This window comes from Coregonus lavaretus (assembly GCF_964263955.1).
Source record: "Coregonus lavaretus genome assembly, chromosome: 5".
Lineage (NCBI taxonomy): Eukaryota > Metazoa > Chordata > Actinopteri > Salmoniformes > Salmonidae > Coregonus > Coregonus lavaretus.
In genome coordinates this window covers 20,277,032-20,296,976 of record NC_139992.1, presented here as the reverse complement: position 1 = coordinate 20,296,976, position 19,945 = coordinate 20,277,032, and the positions used below count along the sequence as shown (strand labels likewise).

The 19,945-nt window shown below is 43.3% G+C and overlaps 1 pseudogene across 1 annotated transcript in view; it reads right to left on the bottom strand.

The window, feature by feature from the left end:
• Positions 1–19,438, bottom strand: part of LOC311129104 (5-hydroxytryptamine receptor 2A-like) — a 37,799-nt pseudogene extending 18,361 nt beyond the window's left edge. Inside the window, exon 1 of the transcript in view lies at positions 18,961–19,438. The product of the transcript in view is annotated as a 5-hydroxytryptamine receptor 2A-like (transcript). The remainder of the gene's footprint in view (positions 1–18,960) is intronic.
• Between the last annotated feature and the right edge of the window lie 507 nt (positions 19,439–19,945).

Genomic DNA, 19,945 nt, shown 5'->3' with positions numbered 1-19,945 from the left:
AACTGATGTCTTTCAGTGTTACTGACAAGTGCGTCTGCCTCCGTCAGTAGCTATAGTACCTGACCACGGAAACCCGGATATGGTTCAGCAGCATTGTACAGGTCTTCATCAGGTGGTGACGGCTTGTCAATGGTGGGGGAATCATTAGCTGTTATGTCATCAGTGTGTACTTCACGTGCAGAAGAAGATGCGGTATCATCCTCCGTGACGATGGAGTATATCAACAGGTCGTTGTCAGAATCAACATCCAGCCTGAACGTTGATGTGTCGTCCAGTGGCAATACGGGAGTTATTGCGATTGCCTTTGACAGACAAATAAAAAGCGTCCCTTCCTCACCACATAGGTCTAGGGAGGAAGGAAGAGGCCCAATCACGGGAACAACAAGTTCAAAATCATGGAATGAGAAATCAATCAATGGAGATATCCGCTTGAGTCAGATTCTGCACCAAGAGGTAAGTGGATCTGGCATTTAGCTCCAACAGTGGGTTACCACTGATAGTTAGCCCCAATTCGAATAATTGCGGCAAGGGTTGGAAGAACGCAGTGGTGCCTTCCATCTGGTAGCCGGGCGCCAGGTTCAGTCCAATAGAAACCTCTGTGGTTCTTACCGGTATCACCACGGCGGACTCAGTTATCATGTTGCAAGCTTCTGGAATAGTCTGCCCGGATGCCATTCGCACAGGGTCAAAAGACAAGGCATGTTGAGCTGGCTGCGCCAAAGAACAAAGAACTTGGTGTATGGTATCCAATTTGTAAGTCGCTCTGGATAAGAGCGTCTGCTAAATGACTTAAATGTAAATGTATCGAGTTTAACACCCAATCTCACCAAAATGTCCGCTCCCACATAGACTGTATGCGGGAGGTTCGCTACAACCAGTAAGAAGTGAAATACTACCTTGTTTCCAATGCGGATCGATAGCGCACATACTCCTAAAGCGGTGAGTGTCGTCTGGGGAGTCGTTCCCAGTGGGAATCTGAACGTTTTCGGAATCTGATTGCAGATTTTTCGGACCAGGTTGCCAGTATGGCATCCTCAACCATTGTGCTTTTTAGGCACACGCCGCCTATCAGTGGAGGGCGGTATGTATCGGCTGGTGATTCACCCAAGCTACATAGGAAAACCTTATGTTCGGTTAGTTTCCGAGTTGAACTAATCACCCTGTCATCTGCCACAAGTTGCTGACTCATTACCAAGTTCACTGGGGGTATGTCAGTTGATGACACCGAACCGTCGTCGTCGCATAACGTATTGCATGTAGCCTTCGATGAAGTTGGTGGTGTCAGTGGAGTTATTGCGATTTGTGACCAGATTTGGTTGGATTTCCAATCCATCAGTGGTACCAAACGGTCTATTAAATCCATTCCAATCAGCATCTGCTCAGTGTCAATGCTAGTCACGTACACAGGGTGGACAAGTGACACGCTTTCGAAGTTCAGTTTAAGTAGGATACGCTTGGTAAGGGGCGAGGTAGCCTGAGTGAAACCTAAAAGTTTAGTGTCGCATCGTTCTGTTTTTAACCAATGTTTCGCTGGGTCCACTGCCCTTTTGAGTTAATCCAGCAAAGTCTGAGATATAAGGGAAATAATTGAACCCAAATCTATCAGTGCCTCACAGGTCAAACAGTCCTCTAAGACTGCTTTGAGGTATGGCCTGTTTGAGTAGTTTTTTCTTGTCATATCGCCAACAAAGTGGAGTGGGTTGGCAGAACGGAGTGGTGAGTTATCTGTTGTCGATTTTTAAGACAGATTGCTGTACTTCGTGACCCAGTGGGTCCTCTATCGGACTTCTATATCATGGTCTCTAGACAAAGCCCATGGCTTGTGTCTAGATCGAGCGGGTCCTGGACTGGGATTTGAGTGAGGGCGGGGTTAAGGTGAACGTTTCCGACCTGGCAAATGGTGTTAATTTTGGGGGACACATTCTCCGTCAATTTCACGCCTAGTCATGGTGACTTATCTTTTCCCTCTTTCTCAATTTTTTTTTTTGCTGAAGTACATCTCTTATCAGTGCTTCTAGAGAGCTTTGGGTTACGTTTTGGTCATCATCAAACCCTTTGTTACGCTTGTTACCCTTGTTCCCTGACCATTTGTGAGGGTTAGATGCAGGAACATGGCAGCCAGATCGACCTCTGCGGGTCCTGTTTGGTTGGGGACGTTCTTTGTAGCTATCGTTACTGCGGTGGTCATCAGTGTGGTATGTACGTGGTAGCCGCATACCTGGTGTGTCATATTTTTCCGCTCCTGTCCCTGATGCCACAACCTCCAACTGGAGTGATTGCACCACCCCAATCTTGAAAACCGAGATGTCCGGGCTCTTAGCCCGGCCCACTTTGGATGCATCAAAAGTTGTGCTCGCAAGCTCTCGGAGTGCAGAGATTGGCAAACCAATGTGGGCAGTAGGGCCCAAGTGGTTAATGAAGTTGGGATACATGTTTGACAGAAACATTTGTTTGAATGGTAATAGCTCTTCCATTTCTGTTTCAGTGAGCATGCCAAAGTAAGCTGAACGAAGCCTATGATAGTAGGCTTGTGGGTGTTCATTCCGAGCTTTTTTGACAGTGTTAGCCAGCGAGTTGTCGTGTTTGCGAGTCGCAGAACCACTGAATTATATTTTCAAAGCTGTGGCAAGTTTAGCGTAGTCGTTTTGCACGTGTTGCTGTTGTAGACGGATGAACCATGTCAGGTGTCTGTTGGACGTTCGCTTCAACAGGTAAAGCCTGTCAGTATTCGTAGCGTTCGGGTAGCCATCTAAGGCGTCCTCTATGTCTGCTAAGAACGTCTCAGTGTCGTTTGGCTTACCTGGAACAGGGTCAAAGATGCAGAGGTTTTTGACGATTTTGTCAAGGCGTTCTGCGCCAAGTGCGAAGGAGCGTCTGCTTCCTTCCGTGGGGAGTTTTTGACCGAAGAGCCAAGAGGAAGAGCCAAATTGAAATGTTGTTGGCGAAGAGGCGCCATTTTACTCTGGGCCGAATGACCAAGATGAAAAGACTGAGGGACCCCTAAGAGAGTCTGTCGTCTACACTCCTTCATTCCCCAGGCTCCGGTTGCGAGCTTGGTTGCTCGGTTGGGTAGTCACACTGTAGCGCATGGCTGTTTTGGAGTTCCTCCAGATGGTACCTAAGGGTGGTGTTCTGCTGCATCACAAAGTCCACTTGGGAGCTGAGGGTATTTATTTTAGACGCGTGAGTGTCGCAGTTGCTCCGTTCGGCCTCATACTTATCTGTCATGGTTTTCAGGGAGAGGTCTCGAGTACGGAGCGAGAGATTCAGTGATGAGATGTCCTCCGCTTGCTTAGAGGTCAAGTTTTCCAACTTCCTCACCTGGGTTCTCTCATCGTTCATTCGGTCAGCGACTTCAATGAGTTCCGCTGTTTTGTCATCCAATTTGGTCAAGGTGTTCATTAACTGATCTTCTTAGGTCTGCAGCTTTTGGAATAAAAAATTATTACTTTGAGTGGTGTCATTTAAAACTGCTTGCAGGGCATCAAGTTAGTCGCCCTTGTTTTTAGCTAGTTCGTCAGATTCATCTAGTTTTGCGTGGACCTCGTCGTATTTACTTTTGGCTAAATTGAGTTGTTCTTGTAGAAAACGGATTTGTTTGAGAGTTTGTGCTCGTTCTTCGTCATAAGTGTTTGCCAGATGCTCAACCTGAAAAGGTATGTTCGGCAATTTAACTTATTAAATTGAATGAGACAATGATATCCAATCATTTGAGATTTGCTGGATATCCTAAGTGTAACCAGTAGTTCAAATGTGAGTATAGATTCACCACCGGGGTACTTTTTCCTAAGGGCTGGAACAACGTGGGATTCCTGTGAAGGCGGGACTTCCGTCAATACTGGACCAGTGCTGTTGGAGTTGGCTCAATAAGCTTTGCAAAAGGAAATTGAATGGATTAATCAATGATCATGATCAATCATACCTGTATAGGCTATCTGGGAATTAAACTTTAATTAACCCGAAAAGTGTTGCTGTATCTAGGTTAATGTGGAGAAAGTTTAAAATGTCTCATTGGTTTGAAGAAATACATTTTGACCTTATCCAAATGACCAACCCTGAAAAAGGTTTGTTTGGCAATTCGCCTTCGCTGTTAAATCGAATGAGACAATGATATCCAACCAGTTGAGATTGGATTGATATCATACAGTGTAACCCGCTGTAACAGTGGGTTAAGAGTGTGCCCTCACATTAATTGTTTCAAAAATAATTACTGGCGAGGTCGCTTCACTACCAGAGATCGCTGATCGTAGAAAGCTGAAATCAAACGGGAGTCCCAAGGGGCGGAACTTCCATTGGAACGAAGGGATAAATAAAAATGGCTGCTCTCCCTTTGTTAGCTTAGCATCTAGTGCAAAGCTACCCTACAGGGAATCTAATTTCCACGCACACGTTTTTAATTTTTTTTTACATAGGGTCCCCTTTAACAAGGGAAGGGGTTTATAAATTACGTCTCACGTTAACCCTTTCAGTGATTATTTTGCTAGCAATGTTTTACCGGAACACACAAAAACATAAAATACATGTTTTTGCCGTTGGTCTTACTAACGCTACTGAAGCGTGATAGACAGAGAGACAATGCTTTGCTTCGGCCAATAACTATATCTTCTCAAATGTCTTTAATTGACTAGTATCTGGATGAAAAGGGACCACACACACACCACTCTCAACAACAATCCTGCCTACAGCGCTGTTGGTGTACAATGTATCTTGCTACACAATTCCTATAGACTGAATTCAACAGTAAGGCCTAGTTCTATCTTAGACTCCTCGCACGGGGGCTCCAATATGGACAACAGCTGCAGCTTGAGGTCCGTCTGATCTGATCATTCTTATCTCAGTCTTTTATGCACTCTGGTAGAGAGGGGCGTTTCCGTCATACTGACACGCTCTCTGAGCTCCCTCGGGCGTGGCTAGTTACGAGGCAAAAGTATTATTATCACTATGATTTTGTTAGAAAGCTAAAATCACATTCCTGTCTTCACGAAAACATTGTCTTCCTCCTTGATATTTTCTACACAACGTAAAGGATGGAAACCTGATATACACAGTGTAAAAGCTCTTCAAGTTACAATGTTTTCGTTATAACGCATTTTTACAATTCATCAAAATATACATTAATTTTCCATATTCCATTTCTCATCATTCCCAACGTTTGGATGTTGAAATATATTGTCCCAATGTTCATTGTTGGATGATGAAGTTTTTGGCGGCAAAAGTCTCTGAAACAAAGGACATTCCTTTCACAATACTAGAGGGCCAGAGATAGGAGAAGCTATCTCTAAATTATGGCAGTATTAAGGTGTCAAGACCGGCACCCAGGGAGAGTCATGACACCACTCTACCATAAAGGCCTGATTGGTGGAGTGCTGCAGGTTGTCCTTCTGGAAGGTTCTCCCATCTCCACAGAGGAGCTTTGTCAGAGTGACCATTGGGTTCTTGGTCACCTCCCTGACCAAGGCCCTTCTCCCCTGATTGCTCAGTTTGGCCGGGCGGCCAGCTCTAGGAAGAGTCTTGGTGGTTCCAAACTTCTTCCATTTAAGAAATGATGGAGGCCACTGTGTTCTTGGAGACTTTCAATGCTGCAGAAATGTTTTTGTACCCCTCCCCAGATCTGTGCCTCGACACAATCCTGTCTCGGCGCTCAACGGACAATTCCTTCGACCTCATGGCTTGGTTTTTGCTCTGACATGCACTGTCAACTGTGGGACCTTATATAGACAGGTGTGTGCCTTTCCAAATCATGTCCAATCAATTGAATTTACCACAGGTGGACGCCAATCAAGTTGTAGAAACATCTCAAGGATGATCAATGGAAATAGGATAAACCTGAACTCAATTTCGAGTATCATAGCAAAGGGTCTGAATAATTATGTAAATAAAGTATTTATGTTGTTAAAAAAAATATCTATAAAAAAAAAATGTCTAAACCTGTTTTGGCTTTTTAATTACGGGGTATTGTGTGTAGATTGATGAAGAAAAAATTAATTTAATCCATTTTAGAATAAGGCTGTAACGTAAAAAAAAAAGTGACGGGTCTGAATACTTTCCGAATGCACTGTACCTAAATTTCTCCAACTGGAAACGCTGGTTTTGCTCTATTGGCTTCTGTTTGGTTCTTAAACTGTAAACTTTTTCGATAATGAATACACCCAGGCGAGAGACCGGAGACAGTGAGTGGGGAGGGAGAGTTAGAGCATAGAGGTACAGTAACTCATACCTCACGTTGTCCTCTCTAGTTGGTTGGGTTCTCTCGTCTCTCACCTGTCTGATGAGTGACGGTCCATTTGACCCTCAGACGTCTGGCGCCATGGGAACACGTCTGCTGTCTATCCAATAACTCAACCTCATACTGCCTGTATGAGATACTATAATAAAACCATATACTCTAGTATTTCTTATGAGATCCTATGAAAAAAATATATTTTCTATGGTCTGAATCCAAACTTGAGATGTGTGGGCATAACTCAGATGCAAATTAAGTTACTGTACCCACGTGGATTTCATTTTATTTAAATGATGAACATGAGGTCTGATGGGGTGAAAAATCAAACCATCTCTTCCCACACCTTGTATCAGACAATCTATTTTATGATCTTCATCGACAGTTCAGTGCATGTAGCTAACTCTGATTATATCCACTGAACAAAAATATAAACGCAACATATAAAGTGTACATTTTATCGATGGCAATTTTAATGCACAGAGATACTGTGATGAGATCCTGAGGCCCATTGTCGTGCCATTCATCCGCCGCCATCACCTTATGTTTCAGCATGATAATGCACGACCCCATGTTGCAAGGATCTGTACACAATTCCTGAAAGCTGAAAATGTCCCAGTTCTTCCATGGCCTGCATACTAACCAGACATGTGTAGTTCCCACCGTAAAGCATGGAGGAGGTGTTATGGTGTGGGGGTGCTCTGCTGGTGACACTGTCTGTGATTTATTTAGAATTCAAGACACACTTAACCAGCATGGCTACCACAGCATTCTGCAGTGAAACGCCATCCCATCTGGTTTGGGCTTAGTGGGATTATCATTTGTTTTTCAACAGGACAATGACCCAACACACCTCTAGGCTTTGTAAGGGCTATTTTACCAAGAAGGAGAGTGATGGAGTGCTGCATCAGATGACCTGGCCTCCACATTCCCCCGACCTCAACCCAATTGAGATGGTTTGGGATGAGTCGGACGGCAGAGTGAAGGAAAAGCAGCCAACATGTGCTCAGCATATGTGGGAACTCCTTCAAGACTGTTGGAAATGCATTCCAGGTGAAGCTGGTTGAGAGAATGCAAAGAGTGTGCAAAGCTGTCATAAAGGCAAAGGGTGGCTATTTGAAGAATCTCAAATATAAAATATGTTTTGATTTGTTTAACACTTTCTTGGTTACTATATGATTCCATATGTGTTATTTCATAGTTTTGATGTCTTCACTATTATTCTACAATGTAGAAAATAGTAAAAAAATAAAGAAAAACCCTTGAATGAGTAGGTGTGTCCAACATATTGACTGTTACTGTATATATATTTTTATTTTGGTTTGTTGATAATATATTAGCTTAGGAGCTCACTTGGTGAACTCAATAGGACCAACAATTGATGAATGAAACAACCATGTCTCTAACTAACAAATACAGTCATGGGTGGTAACTCTACAATTTACTCGAAAAGGCAAGGCTCTCTGGGAAATATTTGAATAAGGCTTAACACTAAGCAGTGTGTTAATTTAACACTGTTCCGGTGTCTATATAGGTCCACAGACTCAACACTTTCAGTGTTGAGTCTGTGGACCTATATAGACACCGGAACAGTGTTAAATTAACACACTGCTTAGTGTTAAGCCTTATTCAAATATTAACACTTTGCTGTGCATTTGCAGAATGTTCAGATAGAAATGTATTGTGTAGATGTCTGTCAGATAGATTGGAATAGTATAGAAGATTGTGTGTGCTTTATTCATTCTATTTCTATAGTCAACATGCAGTTCCAGATACAGCCCTGCCATTAGTTGAAAGCATTCCAATCCAATAGTTTCAGAAAAGTAGTCACTTCCTGAGATTTTGTATTCAAATGTTTAAAAAGAAAGTAGTTGGTTTCTCAGATCTGTATTCAAATAGTTTTAAAAAGTAGTTTATTACTGAGATCTGTATTAAAATAGTTGAAGTCGGAAGTTTACATACACTTAGGTTGGAATCATTAAAACTCGTTTTTCAACCACTCAACACATTTATTTTTAACAAACTATAGTTTTGGCAAGTCGGTTAGGACATCTACTATGTGCATGACACAAGTATTTTTTCCAACAATTGTTTACAGACAGATTATTTCACTTATAATTCACTGTATCACAATTCCAGTGGGTCAGAAGTTGACATGCACTAAGTTGACTGTACCTTTAAACAGCTTGGAAAATTCCAGAAAATGATGTCATGGCTTTAGAAGCTTCTGATAGGCTAAATGACATCATTTGAGTCAATTGGAGGTGTACCTGTGGATGTATTTCAAGGCCTACCTTCAAACTCAGTGCCTCTTTGCTTGACATCATGGGAAAATCAAAAGAAATCAGCCAAGACCTCAGAAAATAATTTGTAGACCTCCACAAGTCTGGTTCATCCTTGGGAGCAATTTCCAAACGACTGAAGGTACCACGTTCATCTGTACAAACAATAGTACGCAAGTATAAACACCATGGGACCACGCAGCCGTCATACCGCTCAGGAAGGAGACGCGTTCTGTCTCCTAGAGATGAACGTACTTTGGTCCGAAAAGTGCAAATCAATCCCAGAACAACAGCAAAGGACCTTGTGAAGATGCTGGAGGAAACAGGTACAAAAGTATCTATATCCACAGTAAAAACTAGTCCTATATCGACATAACCTGAAAGGCCGCTCAGCAAGGAAGAAGCCACTGCTCCAAAACCGCCATAAAAAAGCCAGACTACGGTTTGCAACTGCACATGGGGACAAAGATCGTACTTTTTGGAGAAATGTCCTCTGGTCTGATTAAACAAAAATTGAACTGTTTGGCCATAATGACCATCGTTATGTTTGAAGGAGAAAGGGAGACGCTTGCAAGGTGAAGAACACCATCCCAACCGTGAAGCACGGGGGTGGCAGCATCATGCTGTGGGGGTGCTTTGCTGCAGGAGGGACTGGTGCACTGCACAAAATAGATGACATCATGAGGAAGGAAAATTATGTGGATATATTGGCAACATCTCAACACATCAGTCAGGAAGTTAAAGCTTGGTCGCAAATGTGTCTTCCAAATGGACAATGACCCCAAACATACTTCCAAAGTTGTGGCAAAAGGGCTTAAGGACAACAAAGTCAAGGTATTGGAGTGGCCATCACAAAGCCCTGACCTCAATGCTATAGAAAAATGTGTGGGCAGAACTGAAAAAGCGTGTGCGAGCAAGGAGGCCTACAAACCTGACTCAGTTACACCAGCTCTGTCAGGAGGAATGGGCCAAAATTCACCCAACTTATTGTGGGAAGCTTGTGGAAGTCAATACTACTAATTGAGTGTATGTAAACTTCTGACCCACTGGGAATGTGATGAAAGAAATAAAAGCTGAAATAAATAATTCTCTACTATTATTCGAAAAATGTCACATTCTTAAAATAAAGTGGTGATCCTAACTGACCTAAGACAGGGAATTTTTACTAGGATTAAATGTCAGGAATTGTGAAAAACTGAGTATAAATGTATTTGGCTAAGGTGTATGTAAACTTCCGACTTCAACTGTATGTCTGTATAAGCTTGGCACATCTAGCCACTGGGATTTTTGCTCATTCTTCAAGGCAAAACTGCTCCAGCTCCTTCAAGTTGGATGGGTTCCGCTGTTGTACAGCATTCTTTAAGTCATACAACAGATTCTCAATTGGATTGAGGTCTGGGCTTTGACTAGGCCATTCCAAAACATTTAAATGTTTCCCCTTAAACCACTCAAGTGTTGTTTTAGCAGTATGCTTAGGGTCATTGTCCTGCTGGAAGGTGAACCTCTGTCCCAGTTTCAAATCTCTGGAAGACTGAAACAGGCTTCCCTCAAGAATTTCCCTGTATTTAGCGCCATCCATCATTCCTTCAATTCTGACCAGTTTCCCAGTCCCTGCCGATGAAAAACATCCCCACAGCATGATGCTGCCACCACCATGCTTCACTGTGGGGATGGTGTTCTCGGGGTGATGAGAGGTGTTGGGTTTGCGCCAGACATAGTGTTTTCCTTGACCAGAGTACCTTCTTCCATATGTTTGGGGAGTCTACCACATGCCTTTTGGCAAACACCAAATGTGTTTGCTTATTTTTTTCTTTAAGCAATGGCTTTTTTCTGGCCACTCTTCTGTAAAGCCCATCTCTGTGGAGTGTATGGCTTAAAGGGGTCCTATGGACAGATACTCCAATCTCCGCTGTGGAGCTTTGCAGCTCCTTCAGGGTTATATTTGGTCTCTTTGTTGCCTCTCTGATTAATGCCCTCCTTGCCTGGTCCATGAGTTTTGGTGGGCAGTCCTCTCTTGGCAGGTTTGTTGTGGTGTCATATTCTTTCAATTTTTAAATAATGGATTTAATGGTGCTCCGTGGGATGTTCAAAGTTTCGGATATTGTTTTATAACCCAACCCTGATCTGTACTTCTCCACAACTTTGTCCCTGACCTGTTTGGAGAGCTCCTTGGTCTTCATGGGGCCGCTTGGTTGGTGGTGCCCCTTGCTTAGTGGTGTTGCAGACTCTGGGGCCTTTCAGAACAGGTGAGATCATGTGACAGATCATGTGACACTTAGATTGCACACAGGTGGACTTTATTTAACTAATTATGTGACTTCTGAAGGTAATTGGTTGCACCAGATCTTATTTAGGGGCTTCATAGCAAAGGGGTGAATACATATGCACCCACCGCTTTTCCGTTATGTATTTTTTAGAATTTTTTGAAACAAGTTATTGTTTTCATTTCACTTCACCAATTTTGACTATTTTGTGTGTGTCCATTACATGAAATCCAAATTAAAATAAATTAAAATTACAGGTTGTAATGCAACAAAATAGGAAAAACGCCAAGGCGGATGAATACTTTTGCAAGGCACTGTATGTTCACATACTCTCAAAAATAAGAGTACGGTTAGGGTACAATATTGCTCCCTGGTTTACAAAAAGGTCAAAGGTGCACATAAGGTACCTTCAGAGGTACACATAGGAACTCACATCTTACTGGTCGGTATCTTTTAGGGTACATGTGACTGTGAGGATAATGTAGTATAATGGAATGTTTTTCTACACAGTATATTCAATTTAAGTTACAATCATTACTGCAATTTCAAATGTAGGTGGGAGCAATGTATTGGCGGGGACTCATTAGCATATTTGGGAGAATGATCGAAAATATGTTGTATTTGTGCCAACCGTCAGTGGAAATGTAGCACCAGTTTAAGGGGTTTATTGTAATGTTGAAGTAATTGAGCACCTCTTTTGTCACGGTCAGTGCTGCAATCTGTGTAAGTCTTGTGAGTATCACGTGCGTCACCTTTATGAGCTTACTGTGCATTTTTCAGTAGCTTAATTCCAGCTGGCTCACAGAAAGTTCATGTTTAATTTTCATTAACTTACTTTCAACTAGCTGCAAGAGGGTTATTGTACAATTCACAGTAATTTACTGTGGCTAATCTGTCACACTCTCTGACCTGATGGTGTAGCAGGGAAGTGAGTACAATGACATGCTGACTTCCTATAAATGAAATATTGTATGGCTCTTTGGTATCACATGCACCTATGTCAGGCTTTAAAGACATGCTCCTGAACTTTTAGCGACTAATAAGTATTTTTTAAACCTCCCACTTTGGGCTGGATGTGTAAATGTGTAGTTCATACATGCATAATCTATGAGCAGAATTACTGTCCTACCTCAATTAGCCACGAAATCCCTAGTTTGAAAGCAACTGTTTTCCCCCTACGTGGGCCAGTGCCAGTCGAGTTCAACCTTTGAGCTTCAGCCCCTCGCCATATGAGTGACAGTTAGCAAGCGGCACATCTTGCACCCACAGCAGAGCAAGAGCAATGACGTGGTGCACAAATCTGCACAAATGTGACATAGTACGCAATTTTCAGGGACCGCTTTTGGCTCATGAGCACTACTTTCAAGCTTCATGTTTATGAACAGAGTACAACAGAGCACATTAACTAGGATGACATTCCCTCTAATGACCAAAAAGAGCTAACTGAAAGTGATGCCTCCAATAAGCAACACCTGCAATATTCTGATAGGCTGCCGCTGCTACAGTATGCTGCCAATCAGCAAGTAATGTTGCATGTTATCAACAGAAGAGTCAGTGAAGGCACAGTAGGTTACTGGCATGTATTGCTTGTGACAGCAAGTTGCCTGTAGGTTACTGTTAACATTTTGTCAGTAAGTTATTGTGAATTTTCCAATAACTTACTGACAAATGGTTTTCAGTTAAGAAATTACAAATTCACACTAACTTCTGGTAACAAGTTGCCATTGAGTTACTGGAAAATGCACAATAACCTCTTTACAGTGCAACTCATTAGAGACACATGCTCTTACAAAGTTTGCAGAACAGACAGTGTCAAAGGAGGAGCTGAACTTTCATTTGCATAACCATCAAACACTTTCACTGATGGTTGGCACAAATATACATACGGTTGGCACAAATATCCCACGAGTACATTGCCCCCACCCATCAAAGCGCTGTGATGATCGTACCTTATATTACAAATATTGGGCAGAAAAATGTCCCATTATACCTTCAAGGTACCGAACTGTACCATGTGAGTTCATACACTACATGACCAAAAGTATGTGGACACCTACTCGTCGAACATCTCATTCCAAAATCATGGGCATTCATATGGAGTTAGTCCCCCCTTTGCTGCTATAACAGCCTCCACTCTTCTGGGAAGGCTTTCCACTAGATGTTGGAACATTGCTGCGGGGACTTGTTTCCATTCAGCCACAAGAGCATTAGTGAGGTCGGACACTGATGCTAGGCGATTAGGCCTGGCTCGCAGTCAGTGTTCCAATTCATCCCAAAGGTGTTCGATGGGGTTGAGGTCAGGGTTCTTTGCGGGCCAGTCAAGTTCTTCCACACCAATCTCGAAAAAACCATTTCTGTACGGACCTCTGTCGGACTGCCAGATGGTGAAGTATGATTCATCACTCCAGAGAACGCGTTTCCACTGCTCCAGAGTTCAATAGCGGCAAGATTTACACAACTCCAGCCAACGCTTGGTATTGCGCATGGTGTTCTTAGGCTTGTGTGCAGCTACTCGGCCATGGAAACCCATTTCATGAAAATCCAGAGGAACAGTTATTGTGCTGACGTTGCTTCCAGAGGCAGTTTAGAACTCGGTAGTGAGTGTTGCAACTGAGGACAGATGATTTTTACACGCTACGCGCTGCACGCTTCAGCACTCGGCAGTCCCGTTCTATGAGCTTGTGTGGCCTACCACTTCACGGCTGAGCCGTTGTTGCTCCTAGACCTTTCCACTTCACAATAACAGCACTTACAGTTGACCGGGGCAGCTCTAGCAGGGCAAACATTTGACGAACTGACTTATAGGAAAGGTGGCATCCTGTGATGCTTCCACATTGAAAGACTCTGAGCTCTTCAGAAAGGCCATTCTACTGCCAATGTTTGTCTATGGAGATTACATGGCTGTGTGCTCGATTTTATACACCTGTCAGCAACGGGTATGGCTGAAATAGTGGAATCCACTAATTTGAATGAGTGTCCAAATACTTTTGTATATATAGTGTATGTGTACCTGTGAAGTGTACCTTTTGACTTTTTTTTTACCCTAGGGAACAACACTAACTAACCATACTGTCCTTTAACATTAACACCTCAATTTAACTGTAAAAATACAGAACTTGTTGTAGACTTACTGTATTTTCATTGCAACTAGACAAAAACCTCCAAGGGACCATGACACAACGTTCAAAGAACATTATAAAAATGATCTTTGGGACATTCCTGGAACCAACCGGGAACAAGACAAAAACTTCAGGGGACCATGACTGTTTAAATTGAATTAATGTCAATTATGCCTTTTAAGGTAAAATATTCTAAATTACATTTTGACACCTGGGTCTTCACATGTACAAACATTTTGTCACGTGTAGTTCCATGGAATCACATATAAAAAATGTGCATCCCCATGTTGTCACATTTATTTCACATGAGATCATGTTTCCACGTGCTTAAATGTCATGTGTAGATTCCTGTTATCACATGTGGCACGTTATCACATTAACTTCACATAAAATCACGTAATCAAAAGTATCTGTCCGTTTTCTAAATCTTTTTTTCAAACTGCCCCCCTGTCTCGTGCCACTCTTCTCTCTAGCCCCATTTAAACCTGGTTCTAACATGCATCCTTTGTCCTGATCTTGTCCACATTCTGATTGTGCCCACATTTTTAGACCGGTGTAGACAATCAAAAGACACATTGTGATCTGATTGTGATCAGATCTTCCTGCCCACCTCAGCAGGTAGTCAGGCACGCATTGTGCTGACCGATCTGGACAGTGAAACCATTTAAACCATAATTATCCCCTCTCTAAATCATTGACAGGTGGCACCATTGACTTATGGCATCAATATGTGAATTCAATAAAATAAACATTATTTTGAAAGAATATCGGTCAAATAATTTGCATACAGGGGGCGACCAGGAAATCTGGTCACAATGCGGACACAGTGGACAGATAAGAGATACATTTTCATACCATGTGTAGATGCACTTCTTAAACTTTGGGCACAATCTGAATGTATAAAAGATCAGGACACAGGACGCTTGTTGGCGCCAGGTATTTTTGCAGGGCGGCAGGTAGCTTAGTGGGTAAGAGCGTTGTGCCAGTAACCGAAAGGTCGCTGGTTCTAATCCCCGAGCCAACTAGGTGAAAAATCTGTCGATGTGCCCTTGAGCAAGGCACTTAACCCTAATTGCTCCTGTAAGTCGCTCTGGATAAGAGCGTCTGCTAAATGACTAAAAAAAAAAAAATAAAAAAAAAAAATAAACGAGGTTTCGTCCCTCTCTTCACCATGTCTCTTCCCTCTCTTCTCTCTGCCTCTCTCTCTGATGTTTCTCTCCCAGTCCCTCCCTTGATTGAAGCATCAGGAACTCTGTCATTCCCATCTCTTGTCTTTTGCCTCTCGAAACCACTTGTTTATTTTCCTCCTCTTGTCTCTCTCCGTCTGTGAATGACCTGTTGCCCTGCTATCGCACATGTGGTTCTCTGACAGCAGATAATGACATGGCTTTGTTTTGTTCTGTGTGTGGTCGTGTCTGAGAGGAAGCTGCTGAGGCTCATTCTCATGCCGGCTGACTTGTTTTTCTGCTGCTGGATTGACATGAAATCTACCCGTCTGGCTAAACAGCTGAGCACAAACCACGTTTCTGACCCTAACCGCACAACCCCTCCACACAGTCCACCCCCCCTCGTTCGCTCTCTCTCTTTGTCTCTGTCTGTGTGTCGCTCTCTCTCCCCTCTCTCTCTGCCTACTGTATCTGTCTCTTTCTCTCCTTCTCTTTCTGTCGTGCTCCCTCTGTCTCTATCTCTATCTCTCTCTCTCTCTCTCTCTCTCTCTCTCTCTCTCTCTCTCTCTCTCTCTCTCTCTCTCTCTCTCTCTCTCTCTCTCTCTCTCTCTCTCTCTCTCTCTCTCTCTCTCTCTCTCTCTCTCTTTACATGTCTCTAGTCCAAAACCCAGGGGATTAGTTCAAGGGGGCAATCTTCTTCTCTCATAAAGACAGTCTAAATAGTGAGTGTCTGAGGATTTAAGGGGATTGTATGAAACACATCGTCCCCTAGTTTAGCAGTTGTCATAAGACGGCTGTATGTTCTCCATCTCATGATCTAAGCAAAACCAAGAAACTAGAGCTGTAGATAGGTTTCTATCCAATTGGCGACATATTTTCATCCGAATATTCAAAAATCTGCATAAAGACAATACGCATTTTCCAACCAGTGGTGTTTCCACCAAACTGACTTGTTGCAGATAAACATCAGTGCATGATGACATGTACTTTTTCGCTTAAGTTTTCATGTACTGCATATAAATCTAATGTTCAATGTGTTTCCATCGCATTTTCAACTCTACGGATAGTTTTTTCACAAAAACGGTTGCTTTAAATAGCAACTGTGCCTACTCTGGTCTTGGCACGTGCGCGCTAGCCAACAGCTCGCAGATACAGTGCAGGTAGTCTCTGTGGGTAGGCTAGTCTACAAGATAAGATTATGGATAAGAGCGAGAATGTTTTTATTTGTCAAAATGGTAGTCAAGCATCGATCATCATGTCACCAGAATAAGACCCTCAATATTTATTGGAAAGAAGCATTAAGCTCAAACCATGCACTTTCACCACACTGTGAAGTTCATCATAACTTATTTCATCTGTAGCCTAATAAACTGCATGGTTTCCCGAGTCGTAGTGGGAGGAACACATAGTAGGAGGAACACACACCATGTCATCGTGTGACAGTTTATTTCAATATGATGGTTATTATGTAAATATTTGCGCATAAAGGAGTTTCCACTGCCATTTCTCGATAATTACTTTTAACGACACAAAAATGTCCCACCATGTCGAACAAACAAATTATCTGTCGACATTTATAACATTTTACTACAACTTCAGGTTACAAAAAGGATGGTGACATGCCTGAAATTCGTGAATGTATTACTAGCACAAAGCATTGTGGGTACTAGACCAGATGGGGGCGGGCCATAAATCAAAATCTAAAGCCATATAGGCACACATCTGACAGCTTTCATAGTATGACTGTATGTGTCTATGCAGCTTCAGAATAAAGATCTCTCTCTCGAAGGGATGCTCTCAATATAGCCCATAGTCAATAACAATTCCAGTAATTGGTACGGTTCAATGGTATTCCCAAAAATACTTTATATGAGTAAACCATGATCAATCTGTATAATACACTGCTCAAAAAAATTAAGGGAACACTCAAATAACACATCCTAGATCTGAATGAATGAAATAATCTTATTAAATACTTTTTTCTTTACATAGTTGAATGTGCTGACAACAAAATCACACAAAAATTATCAATGGAAATCAAATGTATCAACCCATGGAGGTCTGGATTTGGAGTCACCCTCAAAATTAAAGTGGAAAACCACACTACAGGCTGATCCAACTTTGATGTAATGTCCTTAAAACAAGTCAAAATGAGGCTCAGTAGTGTGTGTGGCCTCCACGTGCCTGTATGACCTCCCTACAACGCCTGGGCATGCTCCTGATGAGGTGGCGGATGGTCTCCTGAGGGATCTCCTCCCAGAGCTGGACTAAAGCATCCGCCAACTCCTGGACAGTCTGTGGTGCAACGTGGCGTTGGTGGATGGAGCGAGACATGATGTCCCAGATGTGCTCAATTGGATTCAGGTCTGGGGAACGGGCAGGCCAGTCCATAGCATAAATGCCTTCCTCTTGCAGGAACTGCTGACACACTCCAGCCACATGAGGTCTAGCATTGTCTTGCATTAGGAGGAACCCAGGGCCAACCGCACCAGCATATGGTCTCACAAGGGGTCTGAGGATCTCATCTCGGTACCTAATGGCAGTCAGGCTACCTCTGGCGAGCACATGGAGGGCTGTGCGGCCCCCCAAAGAAATGCCACCCCACACCATGACAGACCCACCGCCAAACCGGTCATGCTGGAGGATGTTGCAGGCAGCAGAACGTTCTCCACGGCGTCTCCAGACTCTGTCACGTCTGTCACATGTGCTCAGTGTGAACCTGCTTTCATCTGTGAAGAGCACAGGGCGCCAGTGGCGAATTTGCCAATCTTGGTGTTCTCTGGCAAATGCCAAACAAACTGCGCAGTGTTGGGCTGTAAGCACAACCCCCACCTGTGGACGTTGGGGCCTCATACCACCCTCATGGAGTCTGTTTCTGACCATTTGAGCAGACACATGCACATTTGTGGCCTGCTGGAGGTCATTTTGCAGGGCTCTGGCAGTGCTCCTCCTGCTCCTCCTTGCACAAAGGCGGAGGTAGCAGTCTTGCTGCTGGGTTGTTGCCCTCCTACGGCCTCCTCCACGTCTCCTGATGTACTGGCCTGTCTCCTGGTAGCGCCTCCATGCTCTGGACACTACGCTGACAGACACAGCAAACCTTCTTGCCACAGCTCGCATTGATGTGCCATCCTGGATGAGCTGCACTACCTGAGCCACTTGTGTGGGTTGTAGACTCCGTCTCATGCTACCACTAGAGTGAAAGCACCGCCAGCATTCAAAAGTGACCAAAACATCAGCCAGGAAGCATAGGAACTGAGAAGTGGTCTGTGGTCACCACCTGCAAAACCAGTCCTTTATTGGGGGTGTCTTGCTAATTGCCTATAATTTCCACCTGTTGTCTATTCCATTTGCACAACAGCATGTGAAATGTATTGTCAATCAGTGTTGCTTCCTAAGTGGACAGTTTGATTTCACAGAAGTGTGATTGACTTGGAGTTACATTGTGTTGTTTAAGTGTTCCCTTTATTTTTTTGAGCAGTGTATGTACTGTATATAGGCAACATTTAAATCTAACCAAAATAGCAATACAATGGAAAAAATATGCATTTAATTATTACAGTTCAAATACTCCAAATATTTTCCTGGCTCTTGTCCAGTCACACATGAAACCAAACAGCTGGAGTTTCCATGCATGACTTAATCATTCAAACAATTTTAATAATAATGTAAAACTACCAAGTAATTCTGTACAACACAACAATGAATGTGTCATCCCCAGCATAAATATACAAAACACAGTCTTGTTTATAGAATTTGTATTTATTATGATATCATGCTCTGTTTTGTGTTTTCTGCATGTCTGCATGCTGTGTCTGAGCCTGTATGTCTGCAAGCCAAAGACACATTTCCATTGTTAACCAAATGATGGGACAATTACGTTTTTTTGAACTTGAGCTGGAACTCACTCACCATAGAGAATGGTCACCATGGAGACGGGCATGACCAGGATGCCCAGAAGCATGTCGGCGACGGCCAGCGACATCAGGAAATAGTTGGTGGCGTTCTGGAGCTTCTTCTCCAGAGACACAGCCATGATGACCAGGATGTTACCCGTCACCGTAATGGCAATGACCGCCAGGATCAGCAATGCTGCCCAGTTCTTGTCTACCGCCATCATCCCCGTTGCACACCGCGATGATGCCAGGATCCTCCCTTCCTCACCGTAACCCACACCGCCATGAGTCCAATTGCCTGACGGAAAGTAATTCACATCGGCACCTACATTCCTGCTACACCCATTTGAAAAATTCCTGCCTCCATTTCCCAGAAGTCCTTCTGACCCGGGAGGCCAAGGTTCAGGGTCAAAGGGTGGAAGCGTTACAGCTTTGACGGCAGAAGAGATCAACTCCGATACGTTCCCATGCAGGTTCATTATGTCAGTTCCCATACACCTCCAGCACGTTCCTTACAACAACACACTTACTCCTACAGGTCTCTTACAAGAGAGGAGCAAAAGGGATACATCTGGTCCTTAAGAGTCTCCACATGGTCTCCATCATCGTGCTCAGAGCAACGTGTCAAAAAACGCCACAGAACAATAGAGAGGTCTATGACTTTCGGTCTGTTGCAAGTATTCCAAACCAGAGAGCAATTACCCTAAACTCTATTCTCACATTCAAACCTTTTCTCAGGTCCACATTATCACCTTTTGATCAGAGGTTGAATCCATTTGAAATAAGGAAAGTAGAATCATTAGAATGTGCTCAACTCCAGCGTGTCAGTTTGGTGAGAAAGGTATCCACACTGTCAGATGGCACCGATTGCTTGGTTTAATCCTGACGTCGTCTTAACGATGAGATGTGTGTGTGTCAGAGAATCCTCAGGTGTCTTTGCTGCTCCTGCTAGGGTGTAGAGCTGTGTGTGTGAGTGCTATGTAGATGGATCAGAAGCATGA